Here is a 7,431-nt window from a genome sequence, read left to right as displayed (position 1 = left end):
TGGTATCCCAAGATTACATAATATATTAGAATACATGTATAATACAATATAAGTTAGCTAGGATATGATTTGTATAGATTTGTTACCAATTTTCACGTAGCTACAACAAGTAAAAATATCCAATCTTGTTTTACCCATAACTTCTTCGTTTTAAATCCGTTTTGAGTGAATCCAATTGCTATGGTTTCATATTGAACTTTAAGTTTATGAATATATATAGAAAAAGTGTAATTTTATTGTCAGAAATACAGGTTACAAGTCATTTTTGTAAAGGTAGTCATTTCAGTCGAAAGAACGACGTCTAGATGACCATTTTGGAAAACATACTTTCACTTTGAGTTTAATCATGATTTTTGGATATAGTTTCATGTTCATAAGAAAAATCATTTTTCCAGAAGAACAACTTTTAAATCAAAGTTTATCATAGTTTTTAATTAACTAACCCAAAACAGCCCGCGGTGTTACTACGACGGCGTATATCCAGTTATACGGTGTTTTTCGTGTTTTCAGGTTTTAAATCATTAAGTTAGCATATCATATAGATATAGAACATGTGTTTAGTTGATTTTAAAAGTCAAGTTAGAAGGATTAACTTTTGTTTGCGAATAAGTTTAGAATTAACTAAACTATGTTCTAGTGATTACAAGTTTAAACCTTCGAATTAGGTAGTTTTATATATATGAATCGAATGATGTTATGAATATCATTACTACCTGAGGTTTTGTGGATAATCCTACTGGAAATGAGAAAAATATATCTAGCTTCAAAGGATCCTTGGATGGCTTGAAAGTTCTTGAAGCAGAATCATGACACGAAAACAAGTTCAAGTAAGATTTCCACTCGAAATAAGATTGTTATAGTTATAGAAATTGAATCAAAGTTTGAATATGAGTATTACCTTGTATTAGAAAGATATCTTACTGTAAATAAGAAAGATTTCTTGAGGTTGGATGATCACTTTACAAGATTGGAAGTAAGCTAGCAAACTTGGAAGTATTCTTGATTTTATGAAACTAGAACTTATAGAATTTATGAAGAACACTTAGAACTTGAAGATAGAACTTGAGAGAGATCAATTTGATGAAGAAAATTGATGAATGAAAGTTTTTGTAGGTGTTTTTGGTAGATGATATATGGATTAGATATAAAGGATATGTAATTTTGTTTACATGTAAATAAGTCATGAATGATTACTAATATTTTTATAATTTTATGAGATATTTTATGCTAGTTGCCAAATGATGGTTCCCACATATGTTAGGTGACTCACATAGGCTTCTAAGAGCTGATCATTGGTGTCATAACCCGTCCTTAATCATAAGAACGTGTTAGATAACGTATGATTTCATAGCGAGGTATTGACCTCTATATGCGACATTTTTAAAAGAACAACTGCATATATTTTACATTACAAACTATAATTCTTATTTTTGATACAAGCTTTAGACAATAAAAAGATGATTATCGTTTAGCGATAATCTTAGACTTACAAACTTTACATATGATGATAACAACACGATTTCTAGCATATTTTACAATACAAATCCTCGGATATGCAGTTTTATTTTTGACACAAATATGAGTACGCAAGATCCTGCTTAAATTCAACATGTTGCAGCGGAAGCTTCTAATTATTACCTGAAAATAAACATGTTTTAAACGTCAACATAAAGTTGGTGAGATATAGGTTTAATGCCGGCAGCGATATAAATATAGACCACAAGATTTCATATATAAACATTTTAATAAAAATATTCTAAGTGGTTGAGCACTTGGTAACCATACTTAACATTTAATCACGTCGCATATTCCCTTTATTATGAAATCTTACTACACCGTACCAAGTGTTGTTACGAAACGAAGTACTGTGCAACCGTTGAATACTGGTCGTCCAGTCCGGTTGGGGTTGTCAGGCCCGATAGATCTATCAACAGGATTCGCGTTTACAATACCGCTGTAAATAATAGTTACCAAGCTACAGGGAAGTATGCCAGTGGTACAACTCAACGTAGAATATATTTTTCAGCTACTTGTGTCCATAACGTAAAACATAAAATACATGTATTCTCATCCCGAAATACTTAGAGTTTAAAAGTGGGACTATATACTCACTTTTGTCTTGAAGATATGTAATTTCGACTTGGTCTCCGATTGATATCACGAACCTATCCATATATAATATATCAATACCTTTTCTTTTTAAAACAATCGTCACATATATATACTTATTATACTTTTAATACTTTTAATAATTTCTTAGTCCGTAGTTAGCAGTCCGATGTTAGTAATTCAATTTTAATGGTTCATTTTTAGGTGTTTAATAAACCCCCAATGAAATAAATAAAACCCCCATCGTATATGTATTGGTCGAGATTAATCTTGACCCACGGTACCGGTGTTGTCAAATGACGTGTTGCGTACATAAAGTACCGGTGTTGTCAAATAACGTGTTGCGTACAATCATGGGATCTTATGATTAATCTTCTCGTATTGTTTACGGGTGATCCTGAACCATATAAAATTAAATTATGAGTAAATATATATAAAATATCATGTTATTTTAAAAAGATGTGATTTATTTAATTTTCTCCAATTATTTTCGTAGCTAAACTAGTCTTGGATATCCGATTTTGTTTTGGTCATAGTTTCTTCGTTACAACTCCGTTTTCGTTGGTTCAACTTGCCACTTCCTTGGATCGAGTCCCTCTTTAAGAATATGAACTGTAAATACCTTAGTTTGTATTCGAAATCACAGGTCATAGGTCAAACTTTAGTGAAACTTATGAAGTTAATCATTTTTGTTACAAAAATATCATTTAATGACCATTTTTCTAAAAATACTTATACTTTGAATTAAATCATGAAATTTTTATGTGTTAACATATTCATAAGAAATATCATTTTTCCAGAATATAAACCTCCAATTCAAAGTTCAAGATGGTTTTTAATTATCCAACCCAAAACAGCCCCCGGTTACACTCCGACGTCGTAAATTCAGTTTTTAAGGTGTTCTTTGAAAAACCAAGTTATACCTTGTTAAATTAGCATATATTTATGTTATATTACAGGTCTTGAAGTATTTTAAAAGTTAAGTTAGAAGGATCTATTTAGTTTGCAAACAAGTTTGAAAACATTCAAACTATGTTCTTGTTGTTAAAATTTTATACCACAAAATAAGATAGCTATACATATATGAATCGAATAAGGTTATGAACATAGTTACTACCTCAAGTTACTTGGACAAGATTACTATAAAAGAGGAGTAAAGACCTAGAACCAAAAGAGTGATGGAATTGGATGAAAGATTGGAAGTAAACTTGTATAGTTGGAAGAATTTTTGAAGTGTTCTTGAAAGGATTTTCTTATGATGTTTAAATGTTGTTTTTGAAGCTAGTTCATGATGAAAATTTGCTGGAGTGTTTAAGGGATTTTTTTTTCTTTCTTAAAAGAGTGTGTTTTAGTTAAAGGAAATGTGTAGTAAAATGAAAATGGAATGGAGTATAAATGGTGGTGTAAAAGGTGTATAAGTTTGTAATTTTGTGAAAAAATCTTTTAATCATGTGAAATTGTCATACTAGATAACAAAAGTAGTTACCTTATACATAAGGCATTGAACAAGGGCTGGTTGGTGGTGATTTGATGTGTATATACCAATAGTAAATACGTATAGAGGTTAGGTATGATACGAGTACATGTACTCTAGATATACGTATAGAAATCTTGTGAAAAATGGAATGAGAATTCAAATATAGCTATCTTTTGTGAATATACTTATATTGTTTTATGTATTTAAGTCCTTAAAAGTGATTAAATACATTACTTATACGATATATGTATAAACATTATAGGTCATAAGTATTTATGTCAAATAACGTTACGTATGGTTATCGTTTTGAAAACTTAGGTTAGTAGTTTCAAAATATACTTGTAACTTATTGTTATTAATACAAAATGAGGTATTAAAACATTCTTAGATCATATTAAATATGTATATATACATATATATACACAAACGTATAATTATCATATGTTATATAGTTCGTGATATCATCGGTCAAACTAGACGGTCAAACGTTGTGTAAAACTCTTTTCGAAGGCATAAGTCTCAACAATTTGGATTGCTTATCATGTTGGTAAGGTTTAATTTATGTAAATATTAATCTTATAAGTATAGAATGATCGAAAAAGTGCGGGTCATTACAGTACCTACCCGTTAAATAAATTTCGTCCCGAAATTTTAAGATTGTACCTATTTTGCGTCATCGAGAAACAAGTGTGGATACTTTTGTTTCATCTGATCCTCCCGTTCCCAAGTAAACTCGGGACCTCTTCGAGCATTCCAACGTACCTTAACGATCGGTATGTTGCTCTGCTTGAGCTGTTTAACTTCACGGTCCATGATTTCGATTGGTTCTTCGATGAATTGTAGTTTTTCGTCGACATGGATTTCTTCAAGAGGAATGGTGAGGTCTTCCTTTGCAAGACACTTCTTAAGGTTCGAGACGTGAAAGGTATTATGTACTCCGGCGAGTTGTTGCGGTAACTCGAGTCGATAAGCTACCGGTCCAATGCGTTCGATAATCTTGAACGGGCCTACATATCTTGGGTTTAGTTTACCCCTTTTTCCAAAACGTATTACACCTTTCCATGGTGACACCTTTAACATAACCATGTCACCGATTTGAAACTCTAATGGTTTCCTTCGAACATCGGCGTAGCTCTTTTGGCGACTACGTGCTGTTTTCAATCTCTCCTTGATTTGTACTATCTTCTCAGTCGTTTCGTGTATGATCTCGGGACCAGTTAATTGTCGATCTCCTACTTCATTCCAACAGATAGGAGATCTACACTTCCTTCCATACAATGCTTAGAATGGTGCAGCTTTAATGCTCGCATGATAACTATTATTATACGAGAATTCTGCTAACGGTAAATACTTATCCCATCCGTTTCCAAAATCGATCACACATGCCCTGAGCATGTCTTCAAGAGTCTGAATTGTTCTTTCACTCTGCCCGTCGGTTTGCGGATGATATGCGGTGCTCATATCCAAACGAGTTCCTAGGGCCTCTTGTAGTGATTGCCAGAACTTTGAGGTAAATCTACTATCACGATCAGATATAATGGAAATAGGTATTCCATGCCTTGAAACAATTTCCTTTATATACAATCGTAATAGTTTCTCCATTCTATCCGTTTCCTTTATAGGCAAGAAATGTGCAGACTTGGTGAGACGATCAACAATCACCCAAATGGTGTCGTATCCCCAGGCAGTCTTTGGTAACTTCGTGATGAAATCCATGGTAATACCATCCCATTTCCATTATGGGATTTCTGGTTGTTGAAGTAACCCTGACGGCTTCTGGTGTTCTGCTTTAACCTTGGAACAAGTTAAACACTCCCCAACATATGTTGCAACGTCTGTCTTTAAATTAGGCCACCAATAACGTGTCTTAAGATCTTGGTACATCTTTCCAACTCCAGGATGTATCGAGTATCTTGTCTTATGTGTCTCATTCAATATCAACTTCCTTAATCCACCCAACTTCGGTACCCAAATACGGTTTGCAAAATATCGAATTCCGTCTTCCCGTATAACGAGTTGCTTCTCATACTTCTTCATTATTTCATTTCTTATGTTTTCTTTAGTAAGTGCTTCTCGTTGAACTTCTTTGATTTGTGAGTTGAGATTCATACGAATTTTTATGTTCATCGCTCGTACTCGAATTGGTTCTCGTTCCTTTCTGCTTAGAGCATCGGCCACCACGTTCGCCTTCCCGGGATGATAACGAATTTCACAATCATAGTCATTTATTAACTCGACCCACCTACGTTGCCTCATGTTCAGCTATTTCTGATCAAAAATATGTTGAAGACTTTTATGATCAGTAAACACAGTGCATTTAACCCCATACAAGTAGTGTCTCCACATCTTCAATGCAAACACGACTGCTCCCAATTCTAGATCATGCGTCGTATAATTCCGCTCGTGAATCTTCAATTGTCGGGATGCGTATGCAATAACTTTCTTCCGTTGCATAAGAACGCAACCAAAACCTTGTCGCGAAGCGTAACAATATATTTCAAAATCATCGTTCCCTTCTGGTAACGATAAAATAGGCGCCGTAGTTAACTTCTTCTTTAGTATTTGAAATGCACTCTCCTGCTCAGAGGTCCATTCATATTCCTTCCCTTTTTGCGTTAACGCTGTCAACGGCTTAGCTATTCGGGAAAAATCTTGAATAAACCTTCTATAATAATCGGCTAAACCCAAAAATTGGCGTATCTGCGTTGGTGTCTTAGGAGTCTCCCATTTTTCAATGGCTTCAGTTTTTGCTGGATCAACCTGAATTCCTTTGCTACTAACAACGTGGCCAAGAAATTGTACTTCTTTCAACCAGAAAGCATATTTAGAAAATTTAGCATATAGCTGTTCTTTTCTTAACAACTCTAATATCAACCTTAAATGCTGTTCATGCTCTTGCTCACTCTTGGAATAGATAAGAATATCATCAATGAAAACGATAACAAACTTATCTAAATATGGACTACAAACTCGATTCATGAGGTCCATGAATACAGCTGGTGCATTCGTCAATCCAAACGGCATGACCAAAAATTCGTAATGACCGTAGCGTGTCCGAAAAGCAGTTTTCGGTATATCTTCTTCTTTAACGCGTAGTTGATGATAGCCCGATCTTAGGTCGATTTTCGAATAAACACATGATCCTTGTAATTGATCAAATAAGTCATCAATTCTCGGTAGTGGATACCGATTCTTGATAGTTAACTTATTTAATTCACGATAATCTATACACATCCTAAAAGATCCATCTTTCTTGTTAACAAATAAAATTGGAGCTCCCCACGGTGAAGTGCTTGGTCGTATGAATCCACGGTCCAGTAATTCTTTTAACTGATCTTGAAGTTCTTTTAATTCGGACGGTGCAAGTCTATATGGAGCACGAGCCACTGGTGCAGCTCCTGGTACTAAATCTATTTGAAATTCTACAGATCTAAATGGAGGTAATCCCGGCAACTCTTCCGGAAAAACTTCAGGAAAATCTCTTGCCACAGGCACGTCGTTGATGCACTTCTCTTTTTCTTTCTTTTCGACTTTATTAACATGTGCTAGAATAGCATAACATCCCTTTTCTAAACACTTCTTGGCTTTCAAACAGCTAATGAGTTTTAGCTTTGAATTACCCTTCTCTCCATAAATCATCACCGGCATTTTATCCTTACCAGGAATGCGAATTGCCTTCTTGGCACACACAACTTCAGCTCCTACTTTGGACATCCAGTCCATGCCGACTATTACATCAAAACTTCCTAATTCTACGGGTATCAAGTCAATTTTAAACGTTTCTCCGGCTAAATTTATTTCACAATCACAACAAATTTTATCGGCTTTAATTAGTTTACCATTAG

The sequence above is a fragment of the Rutidosis leptorrhynchoides genome, chromosome 3 (genome assembly GCF_046630445.1).
Source record: "Rutidosis leptorrhynchoides isolate AG116_Rl617_1_P2 chromosome 3, CSIRO_AGI_Rlap_v1, whole genome shotgun sequence".
Lineage (NCBI taxonomy): Eukaryota > Viridiplantae > Streptophyta > Magnoliopsida > Asterales > Asteraceae > Rutidosis > Rutidosis leptorrhynchoides.
This window is presented reverse-complemented; position numbering follows the sequence as displayed.